Below are 20,237 nucleotides of genomic sequence, written 5' to 3' on the forward strand. Positions count from 1 at the left end.
GAAAAAGGAGCCTTTTGAGGCTGGGCATGGTGGTTCACGCCTGTAATCCTAGGACTCTGGGAGGCCGAGGCGGGCAAACTGTTTGAGCTCGGGAGTTCAAGACCAGCCTGAGCAAGAGTGAGATGCCATCTCTACTAAAAAATAGAAAGAAATAAGCTGGAAAAAAATATATATATTATGTTATATTATTTATAATATTATTATATTATATTATATATTATATTATTTGTTATATTATTTATAATATTATATTATATAATAATTATATATATATATATAATTAGCCAGGCATGGTGGCGCATGCCTATATTCCCAGCTACTCAGGAGACTGAGGCAAGAGGATCTCTTGAGCCCAGGAGTTTGAGGTTTCATTGAGCTAGGATGACGCTACTGCACTCCACCCAAGGTGACAGAGAAAGACTCTGTCTCAAAAAAAAAAAAGGAGGCTTTTGAGCTCCTAAAGCCTTAGGTAAGAAGCAAGGAGAAAGACCTACCATTTGAATGTATTAAATATCTACTTATATATATACCTCCTGGTTCCATGTGAGAACAGAGAAGGCAGACTTCATGCCATCTCATCATTTGGAAACAAAACCAGACACCAAAACAAGGATGTGGATGCAAAACAGAAGCAGAAAGCAGCTCACCAAAAATCTTACCACGGGAACTTGCCGCAGACTCTGGCTGTGCACCGAGCTCTCGGGCAGACTGTGCAAAAACAGCAGCCGCGGTGGTTGCACAACCCCTCAGGGTTGCACAATCCGGTTCTTCACCACCTGGGCACGCCACTGCCGAGGTGTGTTCCCAAGGGAGGGGCTGGGAGGGAAGCTGCTGGCCAGGGTGACTTGAGCAACGTGCTAGGTGTCGCGCCTAGCACTGTGCCCCACAGGCTGAGTCATCCCAGAGGTGCAAGGTGTGGCTGCCAGGCCAGGCAGGCAGGGAGGAGGAGGAGGAGGGATGAAGAGAAGCATCCAATTTTTGTGTTCATACCATCACTCAAATGCAGAGGAGAGACTGTCTGAAGAATTTCTCGCTAGCTTGCACTTTTGAGGCTGTTTAATTTTTTATTGTTGAGCATGAACAATGAAAGAGAGCAGTTTCCTGTTTCTTGGCCCCAACCCCCTACTGCTGAGGAATTTGGGTTTAAACTGCCGGGAGAGGAACGTTTAAATTCTATAAATTAGCTTCACTAGAGATGCTTAAGCGTTTATGAAAACATTCCCATTTTACACTCAGCTTTATAAAATCTTAAAGGAAAAAAAAAAAAATCCCAAACTGCCATGTGAAGCTAAGCTGGCAGAGAGAATGATCTGCTCCGTGCAAATATGCCAACAGCTTTACAAATGAGGACTATGGAATCAGGATTAAGAGCCTGCAGATCATTTATCAGTGACAAAACAAAGATTCTTAGCCTCTGGACTCGGGGTCCATGGAGACGCTCATGGGCTTAACGGTGCGCTGCAGAAGCAATAGACAGTGTTAACTCGTTTATACCCATTGAATGCTGGCTGCACGGAGGGTCCTACTCCCTCAGGTGCCCAGGAGAGCTGTTGTGACCTACAGCAGAGTTTGGCTTCAGGGGAGACCTGGGTTTAAATCCTGGTTTAGCTACTAACTGGCTAGAGACTTTGGATAATGGGCTTAATCACTGGGAGACTCAGTTTCCTCCTCTGAAAATTTAGGACGCTAATAATATGCAGGCACTCAGCAAAGGATAACTCCTCCCCATAGCTTCCCTGCTAGACAAACAGAATCAGCGTGACAAAACTACAGAGGGGTTCCATCAAATGTACATTCACATAAATGTGTTTGGATACACTCCCCCATCCTCAGAGTGTGCAAAGGAAAGAAAATGAGAAACTTGAGTTCATCTACCCCTCTACCCATATCCCATGTTTTTCTCATATCGCCTGGCCTTCTACGGAGCTAGGGAAAAGAGGTCACAGCCGAAATCAAAAGAGACGTTGAAGACATTAATTTTGGTTTCTGATTCTGAGGGTTTAGGTTTAAGAATAATTTTGACTCTTGGCTCTATGGAACTCTCCTCTCAAGTTCTTACTCTAAAATCTGTGACCTCCCCACCCAGCAGCTCTCTGCCCCTTAAACAAATCTGCAGTTCTCATCACTCTCTCAAACCGGAGGCAGCAAGGCACAGAGGAATGACCACTGACCAGCATTCTCTGGCTGCTAGACCATAGCCCCTGCTCTGTCGTCTAACTTCCAGACCCTTTCAAAGACAAGATTACAGCCGAAATGGAAGTTCTTATTCACTACAACTTACTAAAACACTATGAGTGTTTCCAGCTTTTTTTCCTCCCTGATTTGCATCTTTTCTATCCATCAGAATTAAGTGGTCACCCCAGTGGATAAATATTGTCTCTGAAGCTATATTCTGAGCAGCACTTAGAGATTAGCATTTCCAAGGACAAATACCCGATTTAATACCTGTCACTGCCAACCACGTGCTATCACTATTTGCACAGTTTTACCTTTAATATGACACATTTATTTTCATGGCATTTCATTACAGTCTCCGTGAACAATGACTTAGCAGAGAGGAATTTGTTGGTTTTAATGCTTGTTTAATGATGTGCTGGACCAGCACTTTCCACTGGAACTTTCTGGGATGATGTGAGTCTTCCATATCTGTGTCTTCCAGTAGAGTAACTACTAGCCACACAGGCAATAGCACTTAGAATTGACTATTCAAAATGTTATCACTTCAACTTATAATCAATAAAAAATTGAGATATTTTACAGTCCTTTTTTTCATACTAAGTCTTCAATATTTGGTGTGCATTTCATAATTCCAACACATCTCAATTTAGACTAGCCATATTTCATGTGTTCAACAGCCACATGTAGCTAGTGGCTAACATATTGTACAAGGCAGCACAGACATTAGCCACCCTGAGGCTAACTTTTCCATGGATAACATGAGCATGCTTACAGCAACAATAATCAAAAACACTCTTGCCTTTAACTAGGGATGCTAAACAATGTTAAACATAAACACCAAACTGGCTATATTTATTTTTACTAAAGTATACATAGCTATGTAAAATATTTGAGTTTCCATTCCTTTCTAAAGATGTTTCTTGTTCCTTTGCTTTGAATTAAAGTAATTAACTAATTTTACCAACATGTCAATATTTACTGCTAATTATACAAGAACATCTACAATTTGAAGAAATGCAATGTGATTGTGTATCGTGGAATTCTTAAGCTCAGTGCCTGGTAATTTCCATATCAATAATTTCCATTCATTTAATGGGACACAATAGAAGCTGATTTTAGAATAAAAATGTACAATGAAAAAAGTAATTATAGAGAATCACTTGGCAGCAAAGTAGATAACCAATAAGCCAATGACCTGATCAATGAGTGTTAGATGCATTAAATGCAAAAGATGATCCTGAAGTGTCCATTAGCTGAAATTCTACAAATAAATTACATCAAAATAATCAATACCGCCAGCTGACAATGTAACCTATAACAGTGGATTAGGAAGCAATTTCAAAGATTTGCATTGCTCACGCTTGAGTGCCTTTTCAACTTTTACATTGCAAACCATACCTCCTCCCCCATCTCAAGCGCCCTCTATAATGCTTTTTCTAAATTGGCTTGTTTCATTCATACCACATAGTAATGGCAAATGGATAAAGGCAGTCACGTGGGTTTTCTGTCTCTCCAGGACATACCTGGCTGAAACATGCTCGATATTTGCTAATGGCTTTGGAGGGAGAAGCTATGATGTACAGCCTTTGCTTTTGAAAGCAGAGAGAAAGGAAACTTGTGAGGGGATGAACTGTGTGTGTGTGTGGGGGGGGTCAGTTGTATAGATTGGATGGTTGCCTTTTAAACTTGGACAGGAAAGTTGTGTTGTCACGATGTGTCTGGAATGTCAGCCTGGCTCCTGACTCGAAGAAGGGAAGCAAAATGCTATTGCTGTGGCCTCGTGCACCGCCAGACTAATCAGCATCGCTGCTTCCACTTTACAACAGTTTATGCAGTTTGATTTTGTACATCCCATAAGTGTTTACACATTGCAAAGTTAGCTGACTGGGAGAAGACAGGATAATAATCTCACTATTATATATTATTTAACTGGTATTAATCTTTCATTGGCTTCTCGAGCAGGAGTAAGATTTTGCTGTGCTCAGGAAAACAATCAGGAGCTGGCTATGTATGAGCTACGCTCACTTGTAAAAGGCTGGCCCTGCCTTCAAAGAGCTTGGTCCAAGAATGGAGGTAGGGAACACAGAGGCCTCCTCATACCTCTTCTCTCTTAATTCTTCATAGTACAGCTGAAAAGGGAGCAGAGGGCTACCATTTCCTAAAGACCTCCTATGTATCAGGCACCATGCTAGGTGCAGGTAGATAATACCTACTTGTATTGACATTTGTTTCACAAAGGCATTGCTAGTAATCAGAAAGGGGCATTATTTTGAACATAAAGAGGAGAAAATTTTCTGCCCATCCCAGTAGCAAAATCCTGGCATCCCAGGATTCCAAGAGAAAATATCAGCAGGGCACTTTGATATTTTTTGTTCATAAGAAAGGAAATTAATCTAGGGGTGGTGAGGTGAGGCTGTTATTTGCCCCTCTCTAGTGCTATAGCAATGGTGGGTATATTACTGGGTGGCAGGATTAAGCTGCTTAAGACAAGACCAGTAAAAGCCAGAAACATTATCCTTTCAAAGCAGCAAATAATATTAGGTCCCAAGAGCCAGAAGTTGAATTCTTCTTTGGAGTAATTTCTGGAAGAGGGAAGGAGACCTTTCGTTGTGCATGTAAAAGTAAGTAACACATCCATTATTTTAGGAAAAATTATGCAATGAATATTAACATAAAAATTGATGTTGGCAGGGCACAGCAGCTCATGCCTGTAATCCTAGCACTTTGGGAAGTCAAGGCAGGAGGATTGCTTGAGGCCATAAGTTCAAGACCAGCCAGAGAAACATAGCAAGATCCTATCTCTACAAAAAATTTAAAAATTAGCTAGGTATGGTGGCATGTGCCTATAGTCACAGTTATTCAGGAGGCTGAGGTAGGAGGATCACTTGAGCCCAGGCATTGGAGGTTGTGGGAAGCCATGATGACACCATTGTACTCTAGCCCAAGCAACAGAGCAAGGCTCTGTCTAAAAAAGAAAGAAAGAAAAAAAAAGTTGATGTTAAAGGACTATTTTTAAAAATAAAATCATGACTCATACAAACATAAAATGAACCCATGTCAAAGATTTTATTTAACTCATTAATTAATGAGGAAACCAGTAAGACGTTACAACAGGTTCAAGAGAGAATTCAAAGAGTAGATACACCTATGGGCAATCAAGAATGCTGGCAAATTTTCTTAACAGATGCAAAAACTGACTTGAGGGAGTTGCATGCTGTGGTAAACAGAATTCTGAGATTCCTGCCCTCTAGTGTACATACCCCATAGAATCCACTCCCTTTGAGTATGGGCGGGACTCTGGATGTGATGGATTTCATTCTCATGATTAGCTTACATCATGATTAGGTTAGATGACAAAGGCGAACAGATTTTGCAGGTGTAATTAAATCTTTGGGACAAATTAATCAGAAAGGTGATTCCTCTGAGTGAGTCTGACCTAATCAAGCAAATCCTTAAAGGAAGAGATTTGATGTAGAAAAGATTCTGCTGGCCTTTTCTTTATTTCTTTTGTTTCTTTGTTTCTGCCCTTTGCGAACAAATCTGCTGGGCTTTAAGAAGCAAACTACCAAGTTGTAGAGAGGGCCACAGGGTAGGGAATGGCAGGCAGCATCTAGAGCTGAGATTAGCCCATATTGACAGCCGGCAAGAAAGTAGGAACCTCAGTCCTACAGCTGCGAGATAAATTCTGCCAACAAAGTGAGCTTGGAAGAGGAGTCCAGGCCATAGATGAGATGCCAGCCCAAGCCAACACCTTGGTTTCTGCCTGCTGAGACTCTGAGCAGAAGACCCAGTTAACCTATGCCTGGACTCCGGAGCCACAAAAAATACAAGATAATAAGTTTATGTTATATTATATGAAGTTATTAAGTTTGGGGTAGCTTGTGAAGCAGCAATAGAAAACTAATATACGTGGTCATGGGAGAGGATCATTTTGTATTCTTATCAGTTAGCTACACCTGATAGGTTGTAAAATAGCTCAAGGCAATGAAAGGTGCACTGATCCCACAGAATCAAATACCCTGGAAGGCTGCCCAAGACACCACCTAGATTTTCATTGAATGTACTCAGTAATTTACTTGGTCCTTCTATATAGTGAGAAATGTTTCATTTGGTAAAGTGCCTATTTCACTGACAATATTGTTTTATTTTTATTTAAAGAATCCTTTTTTTTTCTTGAATAGATGTAGACTACACTTTGGTTTTTTGGACACGTGAGGGGGTAAGGGGTGCCTAGCTTCTAGGAGCTGCAGAGTGGAGACCTGAGTAGGCTGCAGAAAGGATCACACACCTGTCATTGCTGAGGAAGCGGAACTGAGCAAACCTCAGCCTGGACTAAGAGGTTGGTGTTCTGTGTGCAGTGAAAGTTAAGGCTGATTTTAGCCATTCACCTATTTATTCACTCAACAAACAAATCCATTGCCTACCTGGTTCTAGACAGTGACATGCTGCATCAAAAAAGCATAAGTCCCCAACCTCGCAGAGTTTACATTCCAATGGAGGAATGAGAACTCTACTGATATTTGACCATTGTGTTCAGCCATGAAAAACCTTCTGAAGTGAAAAGTTGAGACCATACCTCTGTGGAAGGGTTTCAGAGACAATCCAGTTGTTAATCATCCTGGTAACCAGCAGATCCAGGTAGAGGAGTGGAAATTCTGATGCTTCCCACCCTAGGCTGTGGTGAGGTGGATGCACAGATGGCCACTGCCATGGAGGGGCCCGGGTCCCCAAGAAAATACAGACTTGATAAGGAACTGCCATGGTGCTGAGCTCAGCCCTTGCCCGCCACATGGAGGCTGCCCTGTGCCCGGGATGGGGAGGCATTCTTTAGTGGTAATAATCGTAGCTAACACACGCAAACACTTACCATGGGTTAGTTGTTGTTCTAAGCACATTATGCACCGTAATTAATATAATGTTCACAATAACCCCAATGAGGTAAGTACAATTATTATCCCCATGTTACAGATGAGGAAACTGAGGCTGAGAAAGGTTAAGTTGTCCTGGCAAGTGGTACAGCTAGTGTTACAGCTTGACTGGGGAAAGAACCAAGCGGCAAAGGAAGAGTCAGAGAACAGTCTTTATTCTTTCAGCAAGCTGGGACCAACTTCTGACCCCCCCCCTTCCTTATTCTCCTCTTGTTTTTATACCCTTGGTAGGACTCAAAAAGCATCCAATCAGCAACAAGCTTTAACATCCAATTAGCAACAAGCTTTAACATCCAATTAGCAACAAATTTTAACATCCAATCAGCAACAGTGGGATTCAAAAAGTGTCCAATCAAGATAGTATGGCCAGCCGGGGAGCACTGAGCACCGCCCCAACACGGGAGACCTGGCCCCAGCAGGGTGCACCCACCATGGCCTCCAGCAGGCACAGCCCCTACTGGCAGGGATGTGGAACCATGGGGAGGCAGCCGTGTCCTGGCACCAGACGATTTTTCCCTGTCAAAGTGACTTCCCCAAAGCCCTCCACCTAGCAAATGTCAGAGCCAGAATTCACACCCATACAGTCTGGGTCCTAGTTCTTAACCCTTATATCCTACCATCTTTGTAACAAGGGATACCTTGAACATAGGCACCAACCACATCTGGCAGTAGTTCTGAAGTATGCCTTGCCTTACAATTTACTTCTATTCCCTCAAAGCTTCGGTATTGTCCACCATAATAGCCCATATTCAAGCAGACTATAGGAAATTAAGGAATTTTTATGTTTTCCTATAGCCACAGCAGACATGCTGATTATACACAAAGCTATCCTTTGCAAGCTATCTTTGCAAATCTGTCACCCATTTAAAAATGCATCTTTGCTCATATCTGAGCTTCATTTCTGCTTTCCTTTTGAAGAAGTGCATTTCCTCCTCTGTGGGCTCCGTCTTAGAAACCTATACTGCTCATCTCCCTCCTAGGAGTCAACTCCAGGCACAAGCTTTGAGATGGCCAGTCCCCTTGCAGCTGCCCACAAACAATAAGTAAATAATACAAAGGATGACTGAGGGTTTCAAGTTTCCTGTTTACAGCCTCCTTCCAATGCGGATCTCTCCGGGAGAAATGTAAGGCTGGCAACAGATTAACAAGGGTTCAGTTATTTTACAAGGGAGAACAATGGGTCCTCTGACTACTTTTGATTCATTCCCTCTCTGGTTTCCATGGAGCGTCATAAGAGGATCTATGTGTGTGTCAATAGAGTGGAGGGAGAGAAGCGGCCCAGGGCAAACAGGGAAGGAAGCGTCAGCCTGATGAGCCTCCATCGCAAAGAGACTACCACCAGCACTTGCCATCCAGTTCCTGTGTGGGTGGGCTCTCTGCGGGGGAAACGCAATGGCACAGTCCCCATTCGGCCGGGCTCATTCTTCCCTTCTCGGGAGATCTCTGCCCCTGAGGTCTGTCCCCTTCTCGGCCTTATTCTTGCCTCCATCTTTGCTCTTTCATTGTGGCTAGTTGGAAAAGCTGTTTAAGAAATCAGACGTGCCTGCTGCAATGCTTATGGGGTGGAGGGGACAGGTGAAAACGAATATTAAGGGATTGACCTTGGGATCAGCGGTACTAACGCCCGACATCTGTAGACGGTTGGCTATGCAAAATCGAATCCCCCTGTTGACACTGCCGTCATCCCTTCCCCTTATCCCCCTGGCTCCGGTGTAGGGCATATGACTTTGGTCTAAGCCAATCAGGGCAGTGCATTTCCTCAACCTCCAATGATTGGGTCATTGATAATCATGTGACTTAATTAGAGCCAATGAGCGGCAATGAGACTCTCGCTGGGAATTCTGGGAAAGAGACTGTCTCTCTATCCTCGCTTGACGTGGGAGGTGTGAGTGTTGGGCTGCGTAGCCATCTCGCTACCGGGAAGAGGACAAGAGAGACTCTGGATCTTGAGGGCAGAGCTTGAGCCCCTGAATCCATGTCTGAAGCAGGTCCTGCCTCCAGACACTTAGTTACGTGATTCAGTAAATTTTCTTTGAGCATTGTCGTGGGTTGGATTTTCTGTTTCTTGCAACCAAAAATATTGTCTATTTCCCCCTAGGGAAAGTTGAGGGGAAGAACTCGTGCTGCTGGAGAAAGGGCAGTTCACAGCCCTTCAGCCGGGAAAGAGATTCTCACCGGAGGCTATTTGTCCCTTTATGTTTATTGTGAAAAGACAGGACCTGCAATATACGCTTTTAGAGCCATTAGCTTTTCCATTCCCTTCAATGTAAAACTGACGTATTTATGGGCGGTGGGAGACGCTGTCCAGTTTATTATTCAAGTGGAGGTTGGTCTGCTTTAAGGTGAACACAGACTTCCATAAAAGTCGTTCATATCTGCTTTTGGTCACCATGCCTTTAAAATGCGTGCATTATCTCTATCACACCATGTTTTAAGCTAGGGGATGGTATATGAAGATTTTTGGCCAGGGGATTCAGAAAACACCTGAATCCTGCCTTTGGCCTACTAGCCCCATCTGCCAGCAGTGCCCCTACGGGAACAATAAGTAGCACTTTATTTTTAGAGAGAGCTTCGGCATAAATGTGAATTCAAGTAAGCGGGGGCCTCGTGCTTCTTTCCTGTCACAATTCAAGCCCAATTCTCAGGTATTACCAGTTTAGCTTTCTAGTTCCACTTCCTCTGGCACTGGGTGATGTGTATTGGGTCAGAATTTTTGTTGTTTGGTTTGGTTTGCTTTTGCTTTTCGTTTTTTAACTGTAACAGAGAAGGAAAGGAGAGCATTTTGCCACCTTTGCCCAGAATATTTGCTAAATGGTGGCTGCCCAAGTCCTTTCAAACCGGGTCAACAACTCTGAACCTGTTTCCAGGAGGAAGGAGGAATGTGTGTCCAAGAAGAGAAAAAAATGAAGGAATATGGAAAAGGGAAAGACATGAACTAGGGCTACCCCACCATTCTGGCTGGAAGTAGGAGAAAGAAGAGGAAAAAAATGTATGTATGCTACATATGCTATATAACTTATTTTTGCTGAAAATTCCACTTCTAGAATATGTGGGCCACTAAAAATCTTGGAATCTAACCAATTAGATCAGTACTCTCACAGCATAACAAGACAGGAGGTAAAAGGAAAAGCAAGAGAATGTTTGAAAGCTTGCTCTTAATAATCAAGACTATAGTATTAGTAAGGAGAATGCTAGCTACAATAGCAAATCATCTCCAACATTTCAGCAGCCTAACACAATAAAAGTTTATTTCCTGTTCATAAAACAATTCAAAGTGGGTATTTCTCACTAGCAGGCTGCTTTCCTCCACAGTGATTTAAGAACCCATGTTTCCTCAATCTTAAGGCTCTATCTTATGGCAATGGTTTTCAACTTTAACTGCATTTTGTAATTACCTGAGGAGTTTTGTGGTAATACCCCTTCCCCCAAGACATTCTGATTTTATTGGTTTGAGTTGCAGCGTGGGCATCAAAAAGTTTAAAACAGCTCCAGGGTTGTCGAAAGTACAGCCAGTATTGCAGGAGAGCATTGCCCTAGGCAGTGGTTCCCAAAGTGTAGTCTCCAGACTGGGGGCATCAAGAGCATCTGGGAACTTGTAAGACTTGCAAATTGTCAGGTCTCAGATCTGCTGAGTAAGAATTCTGGGGATGGAAACCAGCAATCTGTGTTTTAACAGCCTTCTAGTTGATTCTGATGCCTGTTCAAGTTTGTGAACGACTGCCCTAGCAACCCCCAAGTTCTCTGCCTCCAGGTAGAAGGGAAAAGAGAAAGCACGAAGAAGCACACCTGTTTCTTAACTACCTTGAACTGGAAATGAGGACGTTTTGGCAATATTTAGTCACGTGGGCCAAGCTAGATGTAGAGGGGTGGGAAATGTGACCCACCCTGGCTGGGCAGCCTGTTTCTGCAATAATCATGCATTCTGGAGTTGTCTACACCCACCCCACATTCCACACCAAATCAGGATTGAAGACAGAGGAAAGACAATTCTAAATTCTAGTTGTGACATAGATGGTCAGGGCTCCCAGGTCCTAGGACTTTGAGACTAAACAAAACCTGTAAAAAGACATGCAAATTATTTATGTTGATACAGGATAGATTGGGTTCATTCAGATAGAAGAATTAACACATAAAAATTGCACAAATTTATAAGCAATATGTCATGTCTTATAATGGTAATTTTTCATCACAGTGATAAAGTCTCTTGAGTCCTTATTCTGACTAAATCTCTCTAAGATTCACCTCCTTCCCATGTCCTTCTCCCCAGCAGCTCAACAGCAATTTGAGGCAAAGACGGAAGATTGTAGGCACAGTGATGTCTCAGAAATCAATCCCGAAGAAATCTGCCTACCCGAGGCTCCTGCTGTGCTATGGTGGAGAGAATAGAGACCTTACAATCAAGCAGTTTGATTCATGTTCCTGTCCTGGCTTTGCCATTTCTTTTTCCTGTGTGACTTAGGGTGAGATACTTACCCTCTCTGGGCCTCACTTTTCTCTTCTGTGAAAGAGATAAAAGTCTTGGCTTGTAAAATGATTGGGACAACTGTATGCAATGAAACAGGTAAAAGTATTTTAAAAGTGTCAGTGCTTCTAATCACCCTCTTTCTCTTCCTGTGCTCTGGGTGGGAATAAACCCATAGTACACATGCAGGCAAAATAAGCCAGATTCTGGTTTCCATTCCAGGAGAATGCTATTTGGGTGAATTTTGGCTGCACTGTAATGACAAAAAGAATTCAGGCCATTCTTATCATCCCCAACAGGCCACATGCAGGAGACGCACTCAAGATGTTTTAAGCCTGTCTGAGGGATGGGTAAGTACAAGCGATTCTTATTAAAGCTATTTATAGCGAGGAGCAAGTCTGGCTAGGCCTGCCTTTCCAGTCTGCCTCATTGGCAAGGTGGTGGGTCCCTGACTTCTGTCTGCTATGTGTTCCTTGTGGTTTCTGTCCTCTCTGGCTTTGGTGTTATGTTTCATTCAGACTGGATGCCAAGGAGATGGTGCGGTCCAGAGAGCTAAGGAACAGCCTGAATGGCTGAGGACTTTGTGCTGTCTGTAACACTTCAATTAGCCAATGTCACAGAGAAAAGACAAGCTTCGAATATTTCGCCCATTTGGGGGCAGAGAAAACTCTGGCCACCTAAACACTTGGAAAAAACCCAGCTCCTTCAAAGTTAAAGGCCACTTTGGGCTCCCTGCTTCTTTATGAGGGTTAAGTGGCCAGGGAGGGTCCAGTACAGGGATGAGACCAGACAATTAGTGACATTTACAATTTACAGTTTTGTGCAATGGATTAGCTCACAGATATTTTAAATTCTGGGCTTCAGAGTCAGTTCAGAACCCATTATAAAACAATGACAACAGTAATAAACTCATATATATGTATATATAGATAGTGTTTTTCAAATGTTCTTATAAAACATTTTCATACAGTATAAGAAGGGTGATCCTTTCAATTTCCTGGGATCACCTAAGTTAATATCCTTATATGTGTTGTTTGGAGATCAGTTGGTATCATGGAATTCAAACCCACTGAAAGGTACCAATTGTATGTGTTATAGACAGACTGTACCAATCTGCATTTCTAAGTAATACAGCCTTGTATCTAAGTGATATTTCTCTCCCTAGTCTTGCCTGGAGCTAAGGCTTGGCAATCAATTCTTGCTGCCAAGTTTGTGACATGGTTGGGATTGTGTGAGCTCTACAGAATTCACATGAAAGGTAATCCACGTTCCTCCTCTTGCATCCTGCCCTTAAATTTACAAGGGTATGTTCCTACTTGGAGCCTCTGAATATTGTAATAAAATTGTCACATGTCGTTAACACAGTTCAATTCTGCAACTTAACTGATTGGAAAAACTGATTCAATTGCAAACTTTCTTTTGGCAACAGCATTAGCATCTTCCTAAAATATATGAGATTTGCCATTAACAGATGGTTTGAGCTGGGTCCAGGGAGGCTGTTGACAGATATCTTGGGATGGATCTTATTACATTGACATCGACATCGCTGAAAAATGTCCCATGGGAAATGTCTTCACAGGCCTGGAGGCTGACAGAACAAGATGGAAGCCCTTCAAGAGAATTGCTAATAAAGAAAGACTGAAAATGGGCACAACCATTTGGAGGTAATTTGGCAATATGTATTGAGTCTTAGGAATTCATACCCTGCAATTCATTCATGACTCTGCATTTGTCTTCTCGAGTTTTACTTGAAAGCACTGCTCAGACATGTGTGCCGAGATTTATGAATCGACCTTCATTGCAGCATTAAACATATAATGGTGAAGAAATGGGAAGTCCCACAATATGGGGCCGTTTAAATATACTAGTTATATTTATATTCATACTTACTATGATAAAATAAAATTGGGATAAAGAAATGTTTATTTAGGGTGATATAAGTTTTGTAAAAGAAAAAAAAGACTTGAAGGAAACAAATTCTAAATGTTAATAGCAACTATCTAGGGGTTGGTTATATCACAAGTAATTTTTCAACATTTTATTCTTGTATTCCCAGTGAATTTCCTGTGAAGGTGTTACTTTTCGAGTCATAAAAATATGTGCTATTTTAAATGATATAAACAGCAGTATATAGAAAATTTTGAATAGGGAAAAGTATCACCTATAATCAATACAACAATTTTAACTTTTATGTTCTAGGCTTTATTCATGTGTGTGGGAATGTTTTATATAAGCAGAGAGCATCTATAGTTTTGTGTTCTATTCCTTACCATCTACATAAAAATAGTACACAGCAAAAAATCTGTTGAACCTGAAAAATTGTGTACACATATACATTATATAATATAAAATATCATATCACATACTAATTTAATTGTTTGACATTTGATAATCAACATATGTGAGTAACTCTCCTAATCATAAAATCTGCTATCCAAAACCATTTAACTTCTATTTTCTCTATAGCAGAAAATCCTACTGTGGGCTTAAAATCAGGGATCTAGAACTAACCACTTGAATTTAACCAATTTAGCAAATTTTTAATATATACAAAATATTCTTCAAGAATGTCAAATTTAAACTTAACTCAATTCACTGGAGAAAAGGAACAATGGGTTTTAAAAACCCAGTGGGTGAAAAATCTATTAAGCCTTGGGAAGCAGCAACAGTAGTGAAAGTATTTCTGAGATAGATGCAGAAATGAAATTGAGGATGACAGCACCACACAAGGGGCTGTGGCTAAAGCCTTGACTTGATGTCCATAATGACAATGACCTCAAGGGAAATTTCGAAGAGTATGAAAATTCTGTATTTAAAATCAAAATCAGGATTGATGTGGGAAACAAATCTACTGTACTGCCTTCTGAAAAACAACGCAGAACCTGCAGTTGTATTTTAACAAGGCCTGCCTCCTACAATTCAAGTCAAAATATTACTTTCATCAGAGAATTACTTTTGTTCTTCCATGAAATAGCACAGGAAATATGTTATGAAATTACTTGCCAAGGTCAAGAAAACTCATAATCTTGACAAGGGGAAGAAAAAAACTGGGGGCAATTTCCCCTCTCAGGGAACATTTGGCAATGTCTGGAGACATTTTTTGGTTGTCACAGCTGAGGAGTTGGGGGACCGGTGCTGCTGGCATCTGGTGGGTCAGGACCAGAAATGTTGCTAAACATCCTACGATGCACAGAACAGCCACCTACAACAAAGAATTATCCAACCCAAAATGTCAGTGATGCCGAGGTTGAGGAACCTTGGTCTCTAGCTGGTCACAAATGATTTGGGAAGAAATAATCAACTGGAGGACCCCTGCCATTCTGTTCTAGGGGGTGGAGAAGGTCACAGTGTAGGTGGGGTGGCTAAAGGGACTTATTTTTCCAAGTCCCCCTTTACTGGACCTGAGGCCAGGTGGAAAAGTTTGGCTCCCAACTCCTCATGACCCAGGCCTCAGTTACATCTTTCATAAGGATAGATGAAAACTTAAATATGATAAAAATCTTTTCTTAACTGGAATTTGTATAGGCAAAATTCCCAATTTAGCAGACATTTTTTCCCTCCCTGTACAAGGAGAAAGGAACAAAATACCAGAAGGAAAAGGCTCATTTCAAGAACTTCAAAAACATGTCCTAGAGTTGAGTCCCAATCTCCTGTTTTTGTTTTGTTTTTTCTGTACAATGGAAATTGGGGTCTAGAATGTTTAGCCTGAGGTCCAGCCTGACCCTCAACAATCAGACAAACAATAAATGACATTTGGAATAAACTGTCCTTCTTAAGGCAGGAAACTCGACTCAAGCTTTTCAGTAAGATTTTCAACATCGATGGTTGATGTGGAAAGGATTTTCTGGTTAAGCCTGAGATAACCCGGAATCTCCCCTTCCCTGAGCATTTTGGCTAATTGGAGTTTTCCTGTAGTTTACATTCTTCAAGATATTCTTGACACTGGCAAGGTTTACAGGAAGGGCTAGTGACAGTATTAAAAAGGCAAATCCAAATGTTTCCTTTCTGCATTTTATGTCTGTAATGTTGGAATGTATTAAAATGAGCATGTAACATTTCTTCATAATAAAGAAAAACAATTCAACTGTGTGGAGTTTTTTTGGGTTTTTTTGTTTTGTTTTTGGTCCCCTCCCGCCCCCTGCCCCCCCCCCCGCCCCAACTGTGTGTTTTTTAAAAATCTAAATAAAATAAAGAAAACGTGCAATAGGTAGAAAGGAATTAACTGGCCTACAGAACAGCAGCAGGAGAAAAATTTGGGTTCTGACTTGCAACCTATTCTAGGTGGACAGTTCTGTGTGGCTGTGTCAGTTTGGAGGAGTTTGGAAAGTTCGATTTAAACGTTTGCCAGAAAGTTCGATTTAAATGTTTGCCGGAAAGTTCGATTTAAATGTTTGCATCATTGTTTTGCTAGGAATGAACCACATGGAGTTAAATGGCTTTGCCTGAATCTCTCTAATCTCATTCTGACAGGTTTGTATCCAGACTGGTTACAGCCAGGACTGACTCTTCTCCGTTATTGCTAATTGGCAGCAACAGACAGTATGTAAACTGGAATATGAGAAAGATGGGGAAAAACAAAACCAAAGCCAAACTCTAAAACTCCAATCATCTTTAATTAGTCAAGAGAAATCAACAGCTTAAGAACGTACACCTACTGAGACAGCGTGAAGAGCTGGCAGCAAAGTGTTTCTGAGTCCATCTGAGGCTCTCGTGCCCCTCACTTAATCTTCACTGGCTTTTGTTTTTTCCACCTTTATAAATAAGGTGTTAAAAATTGCCAACCTCCTGTTTGTACCAGATATAGCAATGCTGAATTTGGAAATTTTAAAAATGCTGAAATGTCCATAATAGCTGTGGTGCTAGAAGGTCATTTTCCCTGTCCCTGTCTCTTTCCCTGAAGGTAGGTAGAGACTATCCAATATTGTGCAAATACTAAGCCACAGTCCGATGTCAGTTAACCAGAATCTACCTAACAGGATGTCTAATTAAGGCATATTTTTTTTTCCTGTTTAACAATGTGGAGTAGTGAAAACACCATCATCCTCAGTTCTCCTCAGACCTGGGTTTAAAATCTTCCATGACTTTCTAGTTGTGTGACCTCAACAAAATCAATGTGCTTCCCTGAGACAGAGCTTCCTCATTGGCAAAATGGTTTTGTGATGGTTACTCTGTAGTGGGTGGCAAGGATTAAAGCAAACAATACATGCAAAGCAAATGGTTGGAACTCAATATATATCAATCCCATTCCCTGCCCCTCCAAGACAGAACTCAACACAACACCGCCCACTCATGCAATACACATTTATTGTTACTGTTGAGTGTTTTTGTTGAACACCTTTAGGGAAAGGAGTGAAAGCATCAGAGACCAAACCAAGAGCGAAGATTTAAATCAAAGGCAATTTCTGCAAGTTCTGCAGTGAATTTATGATAGGTGTGACTCATAGTTTTCAGGTTTCTACAGATAGAGTTCTGAATAATGAGAACTGGGATGTTCTTCACCATGACCGTAACATTCTTCAAGATCTTCAATTGTCTCTGACAAGAAGATCTTGTGTTCTAATGTATTGGTTAGAACTCTTTAGCTTCAAGTAACAAAAGCTACTTTAAGCTAGCTTGGATATGGATTTGGGTGTGTGTGTGCACATGCGTGCACATGAATGCGTATGAGTGTTTGTGATAAGGAGAGATTTCAAGGTGTTTTATAGAGTCCAAACTTGTTTCTATTTCTCACTGTATATGCATTTTATTTTTACTTTCCCAAACACCAGCTTTTGTTTCACATCCCAAACAGCTGCAGAAAAACAGCTGCCCCACAATTCTAGAGGTTATGTTACAATCACATGAAGGGATTAGTGCAACCTGATGTTGCCCCATTTTAAATTCCCAGACTGTGAAGCTGATTGGTCCAGCTAGAGTCCACTGTGCACCTCAGCTCCAATCATCTACAGCCAGGGAGGCAGGATCCCATTGTACATACATGGCTGCTGGAGGTTCACTCCTACAATTTTGAGGATGGGGATAAAGTAGAGTTTCCAAAGTATCATTAGGTGTGGACACAACAAAGCTGTCATTCTACTCTAAATAGTAGTGAAAAAGGTGAATTTTGGAATAATTTTCAACAGCCAGGGTCACCATCTAAGAGGCTTTTTTTTTTTTTTTTTTTTTTTTTTTTACATATCCCATAGTTAAGCCAAAAATTTAATTAGACTGAATTTCTTTTGCGTGCATTCCAATTATAGCAGACATGGATAGATGGTTGCCTACCTAACAGCCTGTTTCTCCTTTCTTCTCAGTTGGCAGGACTGCACATTTATGTGGGTGTCCACTCCCCCATCATATCAGTTATAGAAATATGACCCCCATCCCTGTGTTTAGAAGTAAATTAGTCTAATGGTTGCATTTGCCCTTCTAGTGATTGGCTTAGACACAGGCATATGACACAATTCTGGCCAATAAAACATGATAGAGAATCTGTTGAGAGACCTTCTGCAGAAACAAACTTATAGAAACACACCCTCTCTTTCCAAACACTTTAGTATCTGGATGTGATGCCTGGAACTATGGCAGCCGCCTATGACCATGAAGATCTTAGCATGAGGATGGAAGAGCAGAAAGATGGAAAGAACTTGTTACTGAGCAATCAGTGGGCTCACTGCCCAGTGCACATAGAAACCACTACCATGGCACCGGGCTGGACTTTGAAAAAGGAAAAGCTTTATTGCAAGTCAAGTGGAAAGGAGACAGGAGGAAGGCTCAAATCTGTCTCCCCAAGCTGGGGGCCTGAGTCAGATTTTATAAGCATAGGGTAATGAGACATGATCTGATTGGATCTTGCAATGGGGTGATGCCAGGGCTTGATTCCATTGGATACTGGATCCTGCCATTTGGTGTCTGCTTCTTAATTCAGTCCCCACTCCTCAGTCCAACCTAAGAACTTAAGTTCCACCTAAGTTGCATACTTGGTTCCTCTGGACATGCTCTGGTTGCATGACCTTGAACCTGGGCATCCATGGCAGCTGAAAAACAACTCACAACTTTGTTACATAAAAATTGAGCCAGATTGTTCTAGTGTGGTTACAAACTTGGGTCCTTGATGATGTTATTTGAGCTACTGGATTAAACCACCATGGACTATTTTACCTCTGGGATTCTTGTTATTGGATAAAATACATTTTCTTATTGTTTAATCCAGTTGAGCCGATTTTTAATTTTTAGTTACTTGCCTCCCCAAACTTCCTAACTGACACAACTCTTAATTAATACAAATCATGAAGCCACAAATAAACCGTGCGTTAATGAGGGCTGACTTAGTAGCTGGAGAACAATGCTGCAAATGCTTACAAGATGTCCCTTAGGCGACATTGATATTGGTAGCCAAGAGATCATAAATCATTTCTAATGCTTCCAGGGCCTTATCAATATACAGCATTTTGCAAGCACAGCAACATTTTTTTTATGTTTATAAAAAAAAGTACCTCAAAGGAATTATCTGTTTAAAGTAGCTTTTTTAATGCTTCCAAATCTTTGCTCCTTTAGACAGGGAGTTGGACACGTTTAAAGTGGTTTCATTGTACGTTCTGCTTGCTCGAGTTTGATAGGCTGTGTTTTCATGACAGGTCTGTCCCTGCACTGAGTGTCTGGGATGCTTTGATGTGGGCTGCTTTCGGACAGCCTAATACTTGGGGGAAAATGTGCTGAAATTGAACAAGATTGCTTTCTGCCCAGCTGTTCTCCAAAGGCTCAGACATTTTTAGCACTGAGCAAAGAAGCTTGTATTTGTTTTGACAGTCTTGGCAGGGAGAACAATGGTTGATTATCCCAGCACTTTACTAACAAATAAGACTGCCTCCAGCAGAGATAAAATATGGGTCTTGACTTGATTGCATTTCTTGTCCAAGGGAATTATCTTCTATTCATTCCGATGCCCTTTTCATTATGCAGTGTATCTTTTCTGTTCTTTATCCTAGCCCCGCAAAGTAACCCATGGCTTTTGGTGTGAGAAGACAGATTCCCAAAATTACCATGGCCATGGCAGTTTGATTATCTTATAAAACATATACTGTATTTTCATGTCTCCCAATTTGATTTCTTGGAAGCTAATTTTTGTTTGTTTGTTTGCTTTTGGTTCTCCAGATGTGTATGGTTAGTTTCTTCTCTAATTTTCTGTCTGCTTGCTTTTGGTTTTTTCTTTTTTATGTTGCTGCTACTGTTTTAGCATAAAGAAGTCTTGGATTTTACATCATACCTACATTTAAAGGGGCTATCCAAGATGCTTTTTTCACCCATATAGAGAACAACTATGTTTCCTTTAAAAAGGGGACTTTTTAATATTTTCATGAGAACACTTCTATTTTCTGGTCATTCTTCACCTTCCAAAAGATTTTAAAAATTAGATATTTCTGTAAGTATGACATAGATGCATGTGCCTTTTCACAAAGTGAACACACCTGTGTGACTATTGTCCTCTGTTGTTCCATCACTGTTTGCCTCTTCCCAAAGGTAACCACTATTCAGACTTCTACCATCAAGATGACATTTTCCTCTTTTACTCAACATTGTGTTTGTATGATTCAGTTGTGTTATCATGTCTAGTGGTAGTTGCTTCATTTTTATTGTGGCATACTATTCCATTGTGTTAATACACCACATGTTATGTCAATGGCCATTTG

The 20,237-nt window shown here is 41.2% G+C and overlaps 1 long non-coding RNA gene across 2 annotated transcripts; it reads left to right on the forward strand.

Annotated features, from left to right (window-relative positions):
- Nucleotides 1-230: 230 nt before the first annotated feature.
- Nucleotides 231-16,765, forward strand: LOC105856835 (uncharacterized). 2 transcript variants are annotated; one of them, XR_012918945.1, is made up of 5 exons: nucleotides 231-10,095; nucleotides 11,374-11,566; nucleotides 11,868-11,918; nucleotides 12,734-13,232; nucleotides 16,039-16,765. It is a non-coding gene; the product is annotated as an uncharacterized LOC105856835 (long non-coding RNA). The 2 variants fall into 2 exon arrangements; XR_012918944.1 differs by lacking the exon at nucleotides 16,039-16,765 and having other exon boundaries at nucleotides 12,734-15,657.
- The last annotated feature ends 3,472 nt before the right edge of the window (nucleotides 16,766-20,237 follow it).

Source organism: Microcebus murinus, chromosome 4, assembly GCF_040939455.1.
Source record: "Microcebus murinus isolate Inina chromosome 4, M.murinus_Inina_mat1.0, whole genome shotgun sequence".
Lineage (NCBI taxonomy): Eukaryota > Metazoa > Chordata > Mammalia > Primates > Cheirogaleidae > Microcebus > Microcebus murinus.